Here is a 21521-nt window from a genome sequence, read left to right as displayed (position 1 = left end):
ACAAAACCCCCAAAAACCCAAAACACACACACCCACACCCACACCAACACCCACACACACACACCCCCCACACTTATCATTAAACTCAACGCCCCACCAACTTAGGCCCACAAGAGGACACCTGGGGGGCGACCTTCAATTCCACTTTAGCTAACTGATCTGATTTCCAAATTTACCCCCCAAATTCAAACAATTTTCCCGTTTTGACTAACCTGGAGGAGCAAACCGCCAACCATATACCTTTGTTTTTTGACCCTTGACTTCACCACGCCCCTTACCAAGCTTTGTAGAGGGTTCCCTTGGAGGGATTTTGGGTTACCGCTTGTAGAGGTTACCGCTTGTGTGAGGGCCCGTTTGGTAGAGGGTTGTTTTAGAGGTTGCTTTTGTAGAGGGACGTTGTGTGAGGGGCACGTTTTTAGAGGGTCCGTTTGGGGAGGGGTCACGCTTTAAAAGGGCCGTTGGTAGAGGGGTTGTTTTTAGAGGGTACGTTTTAGAGGACTGTGTGAGAGGGGCAGTTTTTTGAGGCCGTTTTGCAGAGGTCACTGCTTGGTAGAGGGTCACCAAGCTTTTGAGAGGGGTCACCGGCTTTGGGAGGGGCACGCTTTGGAGAGGGTTCGCTTGTGTAGAGGTCATGCTTTGAGAGGGGCCCGTTTAGAGGGTACGCCTGAGAGGGACCCCTTTGTGAAGGGTCATCAAGCCGGAGATCACGCCTTTCAGAGGGTCAGCTTTGTGGAGGGCCAAGCCTGTGGAGGGGCAGTTTGTGAGGGTCACGTTGCAGAGGGGCACTGTTTGGGGGGAGGCACTGCCGTGAGAGGGCCCCGTTGGAGGTCACCCTTTCAGAGGGCCCGTCGGGGAGGGTCACCGCTTGAGAGGCACGCTTTTGAGAGGGCCCCGGTTTGGGAGAGGGTCACCGCTTTGTGAGAGGGCACGTTTGGGAGAGGGGCCTTCTGTGCAGAGGTCACGCTTGTGAGAGGTCACCGCCCGTAGAGGGTACCGTTTTCAGGAGGGCCTGTTTGTAGAGGTCACCCAAACGGTAGGGGCCCCCGTTTTTGGAGGGCCGGGGCCCGAGAGGTTGCTTGGGAGAGGTCACGGCTTTGGGGGGCCGCTTGTGAGAGGGCACGCTTTGAGAGGTCGCTTTTAGGGGATGTTTTAGAGGACCAAGGGGTAGAGGGGACCGCGAGAGGGGCACTGCTTGTGAGGGGTCAGTTTTTCAAGGGGACCGTTTGTAGAGGGTCTGCTTTAGAGGTCACGCTTGTAGAGGGTACCGCCTTTTTAGAGGGGCGTTTTTTAGAGGGGACCGCTTGTGTAGAGGGGACGCTTAGAGGGTTACCGCTTGTGTAGAGGGTTGTTTGGGAGGGGTTACAAGCTTTTTAGAGGTCCCGCTTGTGAGAGGGTTTCCAAGCTTTTAGGGGTTTTACCGCTTGTGAGAGGGTACTTTTTTGTGTGGGGGGTACTTTTGGTAAAGGCATCGCTTTTTACAGCTCATCAAGACTAAATCTAACACACTTACGTTTCCCTTCCGATTTTTCCCTCCATGGGGATTATTACTGACCAAAGATAGGTTAATAAACACTAGAAGAACTCCCCTTTCTTGACCAAGGCCCGTGTGAGGGGGAGGTGGGGGTGTGTCTGGGGGGACAAGGCTGTCTGAGGAGGAGGAAGAGGAAGTTTTTCGAGGTGGCCCAGTTTTTCCCCCTTCCTCACACTACCACTCCCCTCCTCCCTCCTTTGTGCTTCTTGACGAGGTGTGTTGTTAGAGGGAGCGGGGGTAGCTAGGAGTCGTTGTCAGTAGGGGCGGGGTTGAAGACCGCCGGGTCTTGAGGGTCCGCCAAAGCAGTTTTGAGAGGTCCCCAAGTGGGTCCGTAGGGGCGACGAGACCTGCAAGGGGTTTGGTAAGGCGGGGGGCGTGTGGGCGTAGTATTGGGGCCCCGTCCCTGGGACCAAACAGCGTGATCGAAACGGAGGGGAAGGGAGGAGAGTCACCAGGGGGCCCGGGACTGCCACCCGAGATAACACCTCCGTCAGCATGCTAAGGTTTTTAACCTAAGATTCTCCATAACTCCCGCCCATCCAGCCTTGCTACTCAGACTGCCAGATGCCAAGTCTGGCACCGGGCCGCGGGGGCCATCATTAACAAAACCATCTACACGAAATGTACACACACACAAGCTGGCTTGGTTGACACACGCACACCCGCACCACCTGGCTAGATCAGCTGGTATACTGCTGACACCAGCAAGATCGCCTAGCCATATTGCTTAGCTTATCTTAGTCTCTACCAGGAGTCATTAATATCTTAATCATTACTTCGCCGATAATTTACAAGCCTGTTAATTAAGGGTGTCAGTGTAATCAAACAGTAATTACCTTATTACACAACAATTACATTCAATTACAATACAAACAGTGGTTCCCAAACTGGGGGTAATGGTAGAGTAATGGTAGGTAATGGTAGAGTAATGCTCTCTGTAGAGTCTAGAGAGAGCATTACTCTACCATTCTTCCTCTAGACCAGTGGTTCCCAAACTGGGAGTAATGGTAGAGTAATGCTCTCTCTAGACTCTAGAGAGAGCATTACTCTACCATTACTCTACCATTACCCCCAGTTTGGGAACCACTGAAGAGCCATGAGATGGAAACACCACAACACTGATCACAGCACTCGGTCTTCAAGGACAATAAGACGAAAAACATATGCAACGGTTCGGTATCTTTATTGATGTAACGTTTCGCCTACACAGCAGGCTTCTTCAGTCAAATACAAAGGTAGAAGTTGTAGTAGTGAAATGAATATGATGTAATCAGTCCGTTAATCCTGGAGAAATAGTATTTGTGGTGGTCAGTCCCACAGTCTATAGAACAGTTCAGCTTCATATTGTTCCAGACCATGGAGTCGAGCTCTTCTCCAGGCTGAGGGACTGACCACCTTGTTCCAGACCATGGAGTTGAACTCTTCTCCAGGCTGAGGGACTGAACACCTTGTTCCGGACCATGGAGTCGAACTCTTCTCCAGGCTGAGGGACTGAACACCTTGTTCCAGACCATGGAGTTGAACTCTTCTCCAGGCTGAGGGACTGACCACCTTGTTCCAGACCATGGAGTTGAACTCTTCTCCAGGCTGAGGGACTGACCACCTTGTTCCAGACCATGGAGTCGAGCTCTTCTCCAGGCTGAGGGACTGAACACCTTGTTCCAGACCATGGTGCTGAACTCTTCTCCAGGCTGAGGGACTGACCACCTTGTTCCAGACCATGGAGTTGAACTCTTCTCCAGGCTGAGGGACTGACCACCTTGTTCCAGACCATGGAGTTGAACTCTTCTCCAGGCTGAGGGACTGAACACCTTGTTCCAGACCATGGAGTCGAGCTCTTCTCCAGGCTGAGGGACTGACCACCTTGTTCCAGACCATGGAGTTGAACTCTTCTCCAGGCTGAGGGACTGACCACCTTGTTCCAGACCATGGAGCTGAACTCTTCTCCAGGCTGAGGGACTGATCACCTTGTTCCAGACCATGGTGCTGAACTCTTCGATAGGCTGAGGGACTGACCCCCTTGTTCCAGACCATGGAGCTGAACTCTTCTCCAGGCTGAGGGACTTGACCACCTTGTTCCAGACCATGGAGCTGAACTCTTCTCCAGGCTGAGAGACTGACCACCTTGTTCCAGACCATGGAGCTGGACTCTTCTCCAGGCTGAGGGACTGACCACCTTGTTCCAGACCATGGAGCTGGACTCTTCTCCAGGCTGAGGGACTGACCACCTTGTTCCAGACCATGGAGCTGAACTCTTCTCCAGGCTGAGGGACTGACCACCTTGTTCCAGACCATGGAGCTGAACTCTTCTCCAGGCTGAGAGACTGACCACCTTGTTCCAGACCATGGAGCTGGACTCTTCTCCAGGCTGAGGGACTGACCACCTTGTTCCAGACCATGGAGCTGGACTCTTCTCCAGGCTGAGGGACTGACCACCTTGTTCCAGACCATGGAGCTGAACTCTTCTCCAGGCTGAGAGACTGACCACCTTGTTCCAGACCATGGAGCTGAACTCTTCTCCAGGCTGAGGGACTGACCATCAAGGTTGATGGACTGATTACATCATCTTCATTTCACTACTACACCTGCTGCCTCTGTATCAGACTGAAGAAGCCTGCTGTGTAGGCGAAACGTTTCAACAGTACAGATACCCAACACTTGCACATGCGTCTTAATAGCCAATACATATCTTTATTCTGGAAACGTTTCGCCAGCCAGTCCAATGACTGAAGAAGAACACGATGGGCGAAACATCTCCAGAATAAAGCTACCCAAATGACTCGTATATCTTTATCTTGTACACACGATATTATTGGCAATTTTAATTTTTATTCCTGTTGTCATTATTACATGAAGGGTTAAACCCGTATGGGTTAGTGGTTGAGGCTTGATCCACTGTCAGCTGACGTCTCTTCTAATACAGTAAGACACGATGATGAATGTAATGTGGGGAGATGAATGTAATGTGGGGAGATGAATGTAATGTGAGGAGATGAATTTAGAGACATGACCGCGCAACAGAGACATGTGGAATACAGTTGTTGGATACGAATACAATTGACTATGAATCATACAACTGAGAAATGAACACAACAGCGAAGCATGACTGATCAACCAGGCTGTTGCTAGCAGCGACCAGCAGTTCAACAGTACAACAGTAACAGTACAACAACACAGTACAACAGCAACACAGTACAACAGCAACACAGTACAACAGCAACACAGTAAATAACACAGTACAACAGCAACACAGTACAACAGCAACACAGTACAACAGCAACACAGTACTACAGCAACACAGTACAACAGCAACACAGTACTACAGCAACACAGTACAACAGCAACACAGTACTACAGCAACACAGTACAACAGCAACACAGTACAACAGCAACACAGTACAACAGCAACACAGTACAACAGCAACACAGTACAACAGCAACACAGTACAACAGCAACACAGTACTACAGCAACACAGTACAACAGCAACACAGTACAACAGCAACACAGTACAACAGCAACACAGTACAACAGCAACACAGTACAACAGCAACACAGTACTACAGCAACACAGTACAACAGCAACACAGTACTACAGCAACACAGTACAACAGCAACACAGTACTACAGCAACACAGTACAACAGCAACACAGTACTACAGCAACACAGTACAACAGCAACACAGTACAACAACAACACAGTACTACAGCAACACAGTACAACAGCAACACAGTACAACAGCAACACAGTACAACAGCAACACAGTACAACAGCAACACAGTACAACAGCAACACAGTACAACAGCAACACAGTACAACAGCAACACAGTACAACAGCAACACAGTACAACAGCAACACAGTACAACAGCAACACAGTACAACAGCAACACAGTACAACAGCAACACAGTACAACAGCAACACAGTACAACAGCAACACAGTACTACAGCAACACAGTACTACAGCAACACAGTACAACAGCAACACAGTACTACAGCAACACAGTACTACAGCAACACAGTACTACAGCAACACAGTACAACAGCAACACAGTACAACAGCAACACAGTACAACAGCAACACAGTACTACAGCAACACAGTACAACAGCAACACAGTACAACAGCAACACAGTACAACAGCAACACAGTACAACAGCAACACAGTACAACAGCAACACAGTACTACAGCAACACAGTACAACAGCAACACAGTACAACAGCAACACAGTACAACAGCAACACAGTACAACAGCAACACAGTACAACAGCAACACAGTACAACAGCAACACAGTACAACAGCAACACAGTACAACAGCAACACAGTACAACAGCAACACAGTACAACAGCAACACAGTACTACAGCAACACAGTACAACAGCAACACAGTACAACAGCAACACAGTACAACAGCAACACAGTACAACAGCAACACAGTACAACAGCAACACAGTACAACAGCAACACAGTACAACAGCAACACAGTACAACAGCAACACAGTACAACAGCAGCAACACAGTACAACAGCAACACAGTACAACAGCAACACAGTACAACAGCAACACAGTACTACAGCAACACAGTACAACAGCAACACAGTACAACAGCAACACAGTACAACAGCAACACAGTACAACAGCAACACAGTACAACAGCAACACAGTACAACAGCAACACAGTACAACAGCAACACAGTACAACAGCAACACAGTACTACAGCAACACAGTACAACAGCAACACAGTACAACAGCAACACAGTACAACAGCAACACAGTACAACAGCAACACAGTACAACAGCAACACAGTACAACAGCAACACAGTACAACAGCAACACAGTACAACAGCAACACAGTACAACAGCAACACAGTACAACAGCAACACAGTACAACAGCAACACAGTACAACAGCAACACAGTACAACAGCAACACAGTACAACAGCAACACAGTACTACAGCAACACAGTACAACAGCAACACAGTACAACAGCAACACAGTACAACAGCAACACAGTACAACAGCAACACAGTACAACAGCAACACAGTACTACAGCAACACAACACTAAAGCAACACAGCACTACAGCAACACAATGCCAAAGCAACACAACACTACAGCAACACAATACTACAGCAACACAGTACTACAGCAACACAGTACTACAGCAACACAGTACAACAGCAACACAGTACAACAGCAACACAGTACAACAGCAACACAGTACTACAGCAACACAGTACTACAGCAACACAGTACTACAGCAACACAGTACTACAGCAACACAGTACAACAGCAACACAGTACTACAGCAACACAGTACTACAGCAACACAGTACTACAGCAACACAGTACTACAGCAACACAGTACAACAGCAACACAGTACAACAGCAACACAGTACAACAGCAACACAGTACTACAGCAACACAGTACAACAGCAACACAGTACAACAGCAACACAGTACAACAGCAACACAGTACTACAGCAACACAGTACAACAGCAACACAGTACAACAGCAACACAGTACTACAGCAACACAGTACAACAGCAACACAGTACAACAGCAACACAGTACTACAGCAACACAGTACTACAGCAACACAGTACTACAGCAACACAGTACTACAGCAACACAGTACAACAGCAACACAGTACAACAGCAACACAGTACAACAGCAACACAGTACTACAGCAACACAGTACTACAGCAACACAGTACAACAGCAACACAGTACTACAGCAACACAGTACAACAGCAACACAGTACAACAGCAACACAGTACAACAGCAACACAGTACAACAGCAACACAGTACAACAGCAACACAGTACTACAGCAACACAGTACAACAGCAACACAGTACAACAGCAACACAGTACAACAGCAACACAGTACAACAGCAACACAGTACAACAGCAACACAGTACAACAGCAACACAGTACTACAGCAACACAGTACTACAGCAACACAGTACAACAGCAACACAGTACAACAGCAACACAGTACTACAGCAACACAGTACTACAGCAACACAGTACTACAGCAACACAGTACAACAGCAACACAGTACTAACACTCATGGCTCGCGAAATTGTAATCACACAAAGCAACCACCACCACAATCACCATCACAACCACACCAACCACCACAATCACCATCACAACCACACCAACCACCACAATCACCATCACAACCACACCAATCACCACCACAATCACCATCACAACCACACCAACCACCACCACAATCACCATCACAACCACACCAACCACCACAATCACCATCACAACCACACCAACCACCACAATCACCATCACAACCACACCACCCACCACCACAATCACCATCACACCCACACCAACCCCCACCACAATCACCATCACAACCACACCAACCACCACAATCACCATCACAACCACACCAACCACCACAATCACCATCACAACCACACCAACCACCACCACAATCACCATCACAACCACACCAACCACCACCACAATCACCATCACAACCACACCAACCACCACAATCACCATCACAACCACACCAACCACCACAATCACCATCACAACCACACCAACCACAATCACCATCACAACCACACCAACCACCACCACAATCACCATCACAACCACACCAACCACCACCACAGCACCACAATCACCATCACAACCAACCACAACCACACCACAATCACCATCACAACCACACCAACCACCACAATCACAACACAATCATCACAACCACCAACACAATCACCAACCACACCACAATCCCCATCACAACCACCAACCACAACCACACCACAATCACCATCACAACCACACCAACCACCACCACAATCACCACAACCAACACAATCACAACCACCAACACAATCACCAACACAACCACCATCACAATCACCACAACCAACACAACCACCACAATCACCAACACCAACCACACCACAATCACCAACACAACCAAGACCACAATCACCAACACAACCACCACCACAATCACCAACACAACCACAAGCTCACCACAATCACCATCACAACCACACCACAACCATCACCACAATCACCACCACAATCACCAACAACCACAAGCACACCGCAATCACCATCACAACCACACCACAATCACCAACCACACAATCACCACCACAACCAGAAGCTCACCACAATCACAACCACACCACAATCACCACTACAATCAACAGAATCACCATCACAACCATGCCACAATCACCACCACAATCACCACCACAATCACCACCACAACCACCACAATCACCACCAATCACAATGGTAATAAAACAATCTTCCCTCCACATTTACCATCTATTTTATTTTTTGCTAGCTGACTTTTCATACTGTCCCCCCACACCCACCCTCCCACGTCAACTTCCCCACACCCACCCTCCCACGTCAACTTCCTCACACCCACCCTCCCACGTCAACTTCCCCCACACCCACCCTCCCACGTCAACTTCCCCACACCCACCCTCCCACGTCAACTTCCCCACACCCACCCTCCCACGTCAACTTCCCCACCCTCACACGTCAACTTCCCCACACCCACCCTCCCACGTCAACTTCCCCACACCCACACTCCCACGTCAACTTCCCCACACCCACCCTCCCACGTCAACTTCCCCACACCCACCCTCCCACGTCAACTTCCCCACACCCACCCTCCCACGTCAACTTCCCCACACCCACCCTCCCACGTCAACTTCCCCCACACCCACCCTCCCACGTCAACTTCCCCCACACCCACCCTCCCACGTCAACTTCCCCACACCCACCCTCCCACGTCAACTTCCCCACACCCACCCTCCCACGTCAACTTCCCCACACCCACCCTCCCACGTCAACTTCCCCCACACCCACCCTCCCACGTCAACTTCCCCACACCCACCCTCCCACGTCAACTTCCCCACACCCACCCTCCCACGTCAACTTCCCCCACACCCACCCTCCCACGTCAACTTCCCCCACACCCACCCTCCCACGTCAACTTCCCCACACCCACCCTCCCACGTCAACTTCCCCACACCCACCCTCCCACGTCAACTTCCCCACACCCACCCTCCCACGTCAACTTCCCCACACCCACCCTCCCACGTCAATTTCCCCACACCCACCCTCCCACGTCAACTTCCCCACACCCACCCTCCCACGTCAACTTCCCCACACCCACCCTCCCACGTCAACTTCCCCACACCCACCCTCCCACGTCAACTTCCCCACACCCACCCTCCCACGTCAACTTCCCCACACCCACCCTCCCACGTCAACTTCCCCACACCCACCCTCCCACGTCAACTTCCCCACACCCACCTTCCCACGTCAACTTCCCCACACCCACCCTCCCACGTCAACTTCCCCACACCCACCCTCCCACGTCAACTTCCCCACACCCACCCTCCCACGTCAACTTCCCCACACCAACCCTCCCACGTCAACTTCCCCACACCCACCCTCCCACGTCAACTTCCCCACACCCACCTTCCCACGTCAACTTCCCCACACCCACCCTCCCACGTCAACTTCCCCACACCCACCCTCCCAGGCCAACTCCCACAGCCCACCCACACACACTACCTTTAACCTAACATACAGCCACCCACACACACTACCTTTAACCTAACATACAGCCACAGACACACACTACCTTCAACCTAACATACAGCCAACCACACACACTACCTTCACCCTAACATACAGCCACCCACACACACTACCTTCACCCTAACATACAGCCACCCACACACACTACCTTCACCCTAACATACAGCCACCCACACACACTACCTTCACCCTAACATACAGCCACCCACACACACTACATTCACCCTAACATACAGCCACCCACACACACTACCTTCACCCTAACATACAGCCACCCACACACACTACCTTCACCCTAACATACAGCCACCCACACACACACTACCTTCACCCTAACATACAGCCACCCACACACACACTACCTTCACCCTAACATACAGCCACCCACACACACTACCTTCACCCTAACATACAGCCACCCACACACACTACCTTCACCCTAACATACAGCCACCCACACACACTACCTTTAACCTAACATACAGCCACCCACACACACTACCTTCACCCTAACATACAGCCACCCACACACACTACCTTCACCCTAACATACAGCCACCCACACACACTCCCTTCACCCTAACATACAGCCACCCACACACACTACCTTCACCCTAACATACAGCCACCCACACACACTACCTTCACCCTAACATACAGCCACCCACACACACTACCTTCACCCTAACATACAGCCACCCACACACACTACCTTCACCCTAACATACAGCCACCCACACACACTACCTTCACCCTAACATACAGCCACCCACACACACTACCTTCACCCTAACATACAGCCACCCACACACACTACCTTCACCCTAACATACAGCCACGCACACACACTACCTTCACCCTAACATACAGCCACCCACACACACTACCTTCACCCTAACATACAGCCACCCACACACACTACCTTCACCCTAACATACAGCCACCCCCACACACACACTACCTTCACCCTAACATACAGCCACCCACACACACACTACCTTCACCCTAACATACAGCCACCCACACACACTACCTTCACCCTAACATACAGCCACCCACACACACTACCTTCACCCTAATATACAGCCACCCACACACACACTACCTTCACCCTAACATACAGCCACCCACACACACTACCTTTACCCTAACATACAGCCACCCACACACACTACCTTCACCCTAACATACAGCCACCCACACACACACTACCTTCACCCTAACATACAGCCACGCACACACACTACCTTCACCCTAACATACAGCCACCCACACACACTACCTTCACCCTAACATACAGCCACCCACACACACTACCTTCACCCTAACATACAGCCACCCACACACACTACCTTCACCCTAACATACAGCCACCCACACACACTACCTTCACCCTAACATACAGCCACCCACACACACTACCTTCACCCTAACATACAGCCACCCACACACACACTACCTTCACCCTAACATACAGCCACCCACACACACTACCTTCACCCTAACATACAGCCACCCACACACACTACCTTCACCCTAACATACAGCCACCCCCACACACACACTACCTTCACCCTAACATACAGCCACCCACACACACTACCTTCACCCTAACATACAGCCACCCACACACACTACCTTCACCCTAACATACAGCCACCCCCACACACACACTACCTTCACCCTAACATACAGCCACCCACACACACACTACCTTCACCCTAACATACAGCCACCCACACACACTACCTTCACCCTAACATACAGCCACCCACACACACTACCTTCACCCTAATATACAGCCACCCACACACACACTACCTTCACCCTAACATACAGCCACCCACACACACTACCTTTACCCTAACATACAGCCACCCACACACACTACCTTCACCCTAACATACAGCCACCCACACACACACACTACCTTCACCCTAACATACAGCCACCCACACACACTACCTTCACCCTAACATACAGCCACCCACACACACTACCTTCACCCTAACATACAGCCACCCACACACACACACACTACCTTCACCCTAACATACAGCCACCCACACACACTACCTTCACCCTAACATACAGCCACCCACACACACTACCTTCACCCTAACATACAGCCACCCACACACACTACCTTCACCCTAACATACAGCCACCCACACACACTACCTTCACCCTAACATACAGCCACCCACACACACTACCTTCACCCTAACATACAGCCACCCACACACACTACCTTCACCCTAACATACAGCCACCCACACACACTACCTTCACCCTAACATACAGCCACCCACACACACTACCTTCACCCTAACATACAGCCACCCACACACACTACCTTCACCCTAACATACAGCCACACACACACACTACCTTCACCCTAACATACAGCCACCCACACACACTACCTTCACCCTAACATACAGCCACCCACACACACACTACCTTCACCCTAACATACAGCCACCCACACACACTACCTTCACCCTAACATACAGCCACCCACACACACACTACCTTCACCCTAACATACAGCCACCCACACACACTACCTTCACCCTAACATACAGCCACCCACACACACACTACCTTCACCCTAACATACAGCCACCCACACACACACTACCTTCACCCTAACATACAGCCACCCACACACACACTACCTTCACCCTAACATACAGCCACCCACACACACTACCTTCACCCTAACATACAGCCACCCACACACACACTACCTTCACGCTAACATACAGCCACCCACACACACTACCTTCACCCTAACATACAGCCACCCACACACACTACCTTCACCCTAACATACAGCCACCCACACACACTACCTTCACCCTAACATACAGCCACCCACACACACACTACCTTCACCCTAACATACAGCCACCCACACACACACTACCTTCACCCTAACATACAGCCACCCACACACACACTACCTTCAACCTAACATACAGCCACCCACACACACACTACCTTCACCCTAACATACAGCCACCCACACACACACTACCTTCACCCTAACATACAGCCACCCACACACACTACCTTCATCCTAACATACAGCCACCCACACACACTACCTTCATCCTAACATACAGCCACCCACACACACACTACCTTCACCCTAACATACAGCCACCCACACACACACTACCTTCACCCTAACATACAGCCACCCACACACACACTACCTTCATCCTAACATACAGCCACCCACACACACACTACCTTCATCCTAACATACAGCCACCCACACACACACTACCTTCACCCTAACATACAGCCACCCACACACACACTACCTTTAACCTAACATACAGCCACACACACACACTACCTTCACCCTAACATACAGCCACCCACACACACACTACCTTTAACCTAACATACAGCCACACACACACACACTACCTTCACCCTAACATACAGCCACACACACACACACTACCTTCACCCTAACATACAGCCACCCACACACACACTACCTTTAACCTAACATACAGCCACACACACACACACTACCTTCACCCTAACATACAGCCACACACACACACACACTACCTTCACCCTAACATACAGCCACCCACACACACACTACCTTTAACCTAACATACAGCCACACACACACACACTACCTTCACCCTAACATACAGCCACCCACACACACACTACCTTTAACCTAACATACAGCCACACACACACACACTACCTTCACCCTAACATACAGCCACCCACACACCACCTCAGACACCCACGACCTTTCAGCCTGAATGTGTGAACAATTTCAAAGTTCAGACGACAGATGAACGTTCAGAAAACTGTCATACTATGGACAATAACTTTGAGTTACATTATATTGTAAAAGACGTTAACGTAACCCATGATGTGCATCAGTTACATTGTGGGAACACTAGCAGTGTGTTACCAACCTATTGTATGACAGCAGGAGCAGCAGTAGCAGAGAGATAGGAGCAGCAGTAGAAGGATAGCAAGAACAGCAGCAGCAAAGGAATAGCAGCAGCAACAGAGGGATAACAAGAGTTTATAAGTAGATAAGGGGATACAGAGTTACTGGGACATTGTGAAGCCTCTTGGTGCAACTGTCAACATGCCAGCAGGAAACATTACTTGTGTTCCCCACCTGCCTGGTTACTGACACCACTACCCTGCCTGCCTGGTTACTGACACCACTACCCTGCCTGCCTGGTTACTGACACCACTACCCTGCCTGCTTGGTTACTGACACCACTACCCTGCCTGCCTGGTTACTGACACCACTACCCTGCCTGCCTGGTTACTGACACCACTACCCTGCCTGCCTGGTTACTGACACCACTACCCTGCCTGCCTGGTTACTGACACCACTACCCTGCCTGCCTGGTTACTGACACCACTACCCTGCCTGCCTGGTTACTGACACCACTACCCTGCCTGCCTGGTTACTGACACCACTACCCTGCCTGCCTGGTTACTGACACCACTACCCTGCCTGCCTGGTTACTGACACCACTACCCTGCCTGCCTGGTTACTGACACCACTACCCTGCCTGCCTGGTTACTGACACCACTACCCTGCCTGCCTGGTTACTGACACCACTACCCTGCCTGCCTGGTTACTGACACCACTACCCTGCCTGCCTGGTTACTGACACCACTACCCTGCCTGCCTGGTTACTGACACCACTACCCTGCCTGCCTGGTTACTGACACCACTACCCTGCCTGCCTGGTTACTGACACCACTACCCTGCCTGCCTGGTTACTGACACCACTACCCTGCCTGCCTGGTTACTGACACCACTACCCTGCCTGCCTGGTTACTGACACCACTACCCTGCCTGCCTGGTTACTGACACCACTACCCTGCCTGCCTGGTTACTGACACCACTACCCTGCCTGCCTGGTTACTGACACCACTACCCTGCCTGCCTGGTTACTGACACCACTACCCTGCCTGCCTGGTTACTGACACCACTACCCTGCCTGCCTGGTTACTGACACCACTACCCTGCCTGCCTGGTTACTGACACCACTACCCTGCCTGCCTGGTTACTGACACCACTACCCTGCCTGCCTGGTTACTGACACCACTACCCTGCCTGCCTGGTTACTGACACCACTACCCTGCCTGCCTGGTTACTGACACCACTACCCTGCCTGCCTGGTTACTGACACCACTACCCTGCCTGCCTGGTTACTGACACCACTACCCTGCCTGCCTGGTTACTGACACCACTACCCTGCCTGCCTGGTTACTGACACCACTACCCTGCCTGCCTGGTTACTGACACCACTACCCTGCCTGCCTGGTTACTGACACCACTACCCTGCCTGCCTGGTTACTGACACCACTACCCTGCCTGCCTGGTTACTGACACCACTACCCTGCCTGCCTGGTTACTGACACCACTACCCTGCCTGCCTGGTTACTGACACCACTACCCTGCCTGCCTGGTTACTGACACCACTACCCTGCCTGCCTGGTTACTGACACCACTACCCTGCCTGCCTGGTTACTGACACCACTACCCTGCCTGCCTGGTTACTGACACCACTACCCTGCCTGCCTGGTTACTGACACCACTACCCTGCCTGCCTGGTTACTGACACCACTACCCTGCCTGCCTGGTTACTGACACCACTACCCTGCCTGCCTGGTTACTGACACCACTACCCTGCCTGCCTGGTTACTGACACCACTACCCTGCCTGCCTGGTTACTGACACCACTACCCTGCCTGCCTGGTTACTGACACCACTACCCTGCCTGCCTGGTTACTGACACCACTACCCTGCCTGCCTGGTTACTGACACCACTACCCTGCCTGCCTTGTTACTGACACCACTACCCTGCCTGCCTTGTTACTCACACCACTACCCTGCCTGCCTTGTTACTCACACCACTACCCTGCCTGCCTTGTTACTCACACCACTACCCTGCCTGCCTGGTTACTGACACCACTACCCTGCCTGCCTGGTTACTGACACCACTACCCTGCCTGCCTGGTTACTGACACCACTACCCTGCCTGCCTGGTTACTGACACCACTACCCTGCCTGCCTGGTTACTGACACCACTACCCTGCCTGCCTGGTTACTGACACCACTACCCTGCCTGCCTGGTTACTGACACCACTACCCTGCCTGCCTGGTTACTGACACCACTACCCTGCCTGCCTGGTTACTGACACCACTACCCTGCCTGCCTGGTTACTGACACCACTACCCTGCCTGCCTGGTTACTGACACCACTACCCTGCCTGCCTGGTTACTGACACCACTACCCTGCCTGCCTGGTTACTGACACCACTACCCTGCCTGCCTGGTTACTGACACCACTACCCTGCCTGCCTGGTTACTGACACCACTACCCTGCCTGCCTGGTTACTGACACCACTACCCTGCCTGCCTGGTTACTGACACCACTACCCTGCCTGCCTGGTTACTGACACCACTACCCTGCCTGCCTGGTTACTGACACCACTACCCTGCCTGCCTGGTTACTGACACCACTACCCTGCCTGCCTGGTTACTGACACCACTACCCTGCCTGCCTGGTTACTGACACCACTACCCTGCCTGCCTGGTTACTGACACCACTACCCTGCCTGCCTGGTTACTGACACCACTACCCTGCCTGCCTTGTTACTGACACCACTACCCTGCCTGCCTGGTTACTGACACCACTACCCTGCCTGCCTTGTTACTGACACCACTACCCTGCCTGCCTTGTTACTGTCACCACTACCCTGCCTGCCTTGTTACTGACACCACTATCCTGCCTGCCTTGTTACTGACACCACTACCCTGCCTGGCTTGTTACTGACACCACTATCCTGCCTGCCTTGTTACTGACACCACTACCCTGCCTGGCTTGTTACTGACACCACTACCCTGCCTGCCTTGTTACTGACACAACTACCCTGCCTGCCTTGTTACTGACACCACTACCCTGCCTGCCTTGTTACTGACACCACTACCCTGCCTGCCTTGTTACTGACACCCCTACCCTGCCTGCCTTGTTACTGACACCACTACCCTGCCTGCCTTGTTAGTGACACCACTACCCTGCCTGCCTTGTTACTGTCACCACTACCCTGCCTGCCTTGTTACTGACACCACTATCCTGCCTGCCTTGTTACTGACACCACTACCCTCCCTCCCTTGTTAGTGACACCACTACCCTCCCTCCCTTCCCTGTCTTGTGACACCACTACCCTCCCTCCCTTGTTAGTGACACCACTACTCTCCCTCCCTTGTTAGTGACACCACTACCCTCCCTCCCGTCCGTGTCTTGTGACACAGCTACCCTAACTCCCTCATCCACCTGTTAGTGGGACAACTACCCTCCCTAACTACTGCCACGCCCTGCCCTCCTGACACACCTACCTTGGTGAACCATGTCAGGTATTATCCCACGTGTAGTACAAATCATCTTCCTGCCCAACAAATCATTAAGAGAACGCCGTATAGAGCTTGATCATGATAAGCTCCGTACAGAGCCAAACAACTCTTTCTACCACACTCCTGGCACTCCATAGATTCAGATTCATTACTGGCTCTCCTTCCTCTGGCATCCTCAAAAATGCCATCATTACAAACTCCTACACTGTTTCACCCTACTTGTTTCCACTGTCCTTAATGGCACCCGTTCCCTGGCTAATGGCTCCCAGCTCTAACACACACAGGAATGCTAGGAAGTACTTCAGTCACAGAGTTGTCAGGAAGTGGAACAGTCTGGGAAGTGATGTAGTGGAGACAGGATCTATACATAGCTTTAAGAAGAGGTATGATAAAATTCATAGAGACCAGTGAAGAGGCGGGGCCAGGAGCTATGACTCGACCCCTGCAACCACAAGTACACTCACACACATGGCACCCAACTCTAACACCAGGCTACACACACAAATCAATACACAGCTTACAGAGCAGATACGGAGCACAAGGGGTCACAAAGCCCAAAGATCAGAGCAGTCTAAGAAACGGGACCAAAGCTCTAGCTCAACCCTGTCCCATATTTAAAAATAAAACCTAACATCATCACAACCACCATGATCCCTACACAACCACCATGACCCCTACACAACCACCATGATCCCTACACAACCACCATGATCCCTACACAACCACCATGATCCCTACACAACCACCATGACCCCTACACAACCACCATGATCCCTACACAACCATCATGACCCCTACGCAGCCACCATGATTCCTACACAACCAATATGACCCCTACACAACCACCATGATCCCTACACAACCACCATGATCCCTACACAACCACCATGACCCCTACACAACCACCATGATTCCTACACAACCAATATGACCCCTACACAACCACCATGATCCCTACACAACCACCATGATCCCTACACAACCACCATGATCCCTACACAACCACCATGACCCCTACACAACCACCATGACCCCTACACAACCACCATGATCCCTACACAACCACCATGATCCCTACACAACCACCATGATCCCTACACAACCACCATGACCCCTACACAACCACCATGACCCCTACACAACCACCATGACCCCTACACAACCACCATGACCCCTACACAACCACCATGATCCCTACACAACCACCATGATCCCTACACAACCACCATGATCCCTACACAACCACCATGACCCCTACACAACCACCATGATCCCTACACAACCACCATGATTCCTACACAACCACCATGATCCCTACACAACCACCATGACCCCTACACAACCACCATGATCCCTACACAACCACCATGATCCCTACACAACCACCATGATCCCTACACAACCACCATGACCCCTACACAACCACCATGATCCCTACACAACCACCATGACCCCTACACAACCACCATGACCCCTACACAACCACCATGACCCCTACACAACCACCATGACCCCTACACAACCACCATGATCCCTACACAACCACCATGATCCCTACACAACCACCATGACCCCTACACAACCACCATGACCCCTACACAACCACCATGACCCCTACACAACCACCATGACCCCTACACAACCACCATGATCCCTACACAACCACCATGACCCCTACACAACCACCATGATCCCTACACAACCACCATGATCCCTACACAACCACCATGACCCCTATACAACCACCATGACCCCTACACAACCACCATGACCCCTACACAACCACCATGACCCCTACACAACCACCATGATCCCTACACAACCACCATGACCCCTACACAACCACCATGACCCCTACACAACCACCATGATCCCTACACAACCACTGGTGGCCTGGTGGTTAACACTCTCGCTTCACACGGTGAGGGCCTGGGTTCGATTCCCAGCCAGAGTAGAAACATTGGACGTGTTTCTTTCCACCTGTTGTCTATGTTCCCCATCAGTAAAATGGGTACCTGGGTGTTAGTGGACTGGTGTGGGTCGCATCCTGGGACACTGACCTAAGGAGGCCTGGTCACAGACCGGGCCGCGGGGGCGTTGACCCCCGGAACTCTCTCCAGGTAATGACCCCTACACAACCACCATAATCCCTACACAACCACCATGATCCCTACACAACCACTATGACCCCTACACAACCACTATGACCCCTACACAACCACCATGACCCCTACACAACCACTATGACCCCTACACAACCACTATGACCCCTACACAACCACCATGACCCCTACACAACCACCATGACCCCTACACAACCACCATGACCCCTATGCAACCACCATGACCCCCCACACAACAGCCACCATAACCCCTACACAACCACCATGACCCCTACACAACCACTATGACCCCTACACAACCACTATGACCCCTACACAACCACCATGGCCCCTACACAACCACTATGACCCCTACACAACCACCATGACCCCGACACAACAGCCACCATAACCCCTACACAACCACCATGACCCCTACACAACCACTATGACCCTTACACAACTACCATGACCCCTACACAACCACCATGACCCCTACACAACCACTATGACCCCTACACAACCATGATCCCTACACAACCACTATGACCCTTACACAACCACCATGACCCCTACACAACCACCATGACCCCTACACAACCACTATGACCCCTACACAACCATGATCCCTACACAACCACTATGACCCTTACACAACCACCATGATCCCTACACAACCACCATGACCCCTACACAACCACCATGACCCCTACACAACCACTATGACCCCTTCACAACCACCACGACCCCTTCACAACCACCACGACCCTTCACAACCCCCACGACCCGTCACAACCCACACGACCCCTTCACAACCACCACGACCCCTTCACAACCACGACTCCTCACAACCACCACGACCCTTCACAACCACCACGACCCCTTCACAACCACCACGACCCTTCACAACCACCACGACGCTTCACAACCACCACGACCCCTCACAACCACCACGACCCTTCACAACCACCACGACCCTTCACAACCACCACGACCCTTCACAACCACCCTTCACAACCACCACGACCCTTCACAACCACCACGACCCTTCACAACCACCACGACCCTTCACAACCACCACGACCCCTTCACAACCACCACGACCCTTCACAACCACCACGACTTCACAACCACCACGACTCTTCACAACCACCACGACCCTTCACAACCACCACGACCCTTCACAGCCACCACGACCCTTCACAGCCACCACAACCCTTCACAACCACCACAACCCTTCACAACCACCACAACCCTTCACAACCACCACGACCCTTCACAGCCACCACGACCCTTCACAGCCACCACGACCCTTCACAACCACCACAACCCTTCACAACCACCACGACCCTTCACAACCACCACGACCCTTCACAACCACCACGACCCTTCACAACCACCACGACCCTTCACAACCACCACAACCCTTCACAACCACCACGACCCCTTCACAACCACCACGACCCTTCACAACCACCACGACCCTTCACAGCCACCACGACCCTTCACAGGAACCTCAACTAAATTTAGAAGCGTTGGTCATTTTATTTCAGTTGGTCGGAGCTCTTCCCTTTAGTTTCCCCGGAACTTCACCCTAAAGCTCTCTCACTCTCTCTCTCTCTCACTCTCTCTCTCTCTCTCTCTCTCTCTCTCTCTCTCTCTCTCTCTCTCTCCACCACACAGTTTCATTATACAAACCAGGAGTACCCAAGTCTCTCTTTATACCACAATAAGATCAATGTACATCTCTTTACTTTACAAGTTACGTACGTGGACAATAAAACGTACGTTACGCCAAACACTACAGTTGTTTATTTGTAAAATAC

This window comes from Cherax quadricarinatus, chromosome 89, assembly GCF_038502225.1.
Source record: "Cherax quadricarinatus isolate ZL_2023a chromosome 89, ASM3850222v1, whole genome shotgun sequence".
Taxonomy (NCBI): Eukaryota; Metazoa; Arthropoda; class Malacostraca; order Decapoda; family Parastacidae; genus Cherax; species Cherax quadricarinatus.
This window is presented reverse-complemented; position numbering follows the sequence as displayed.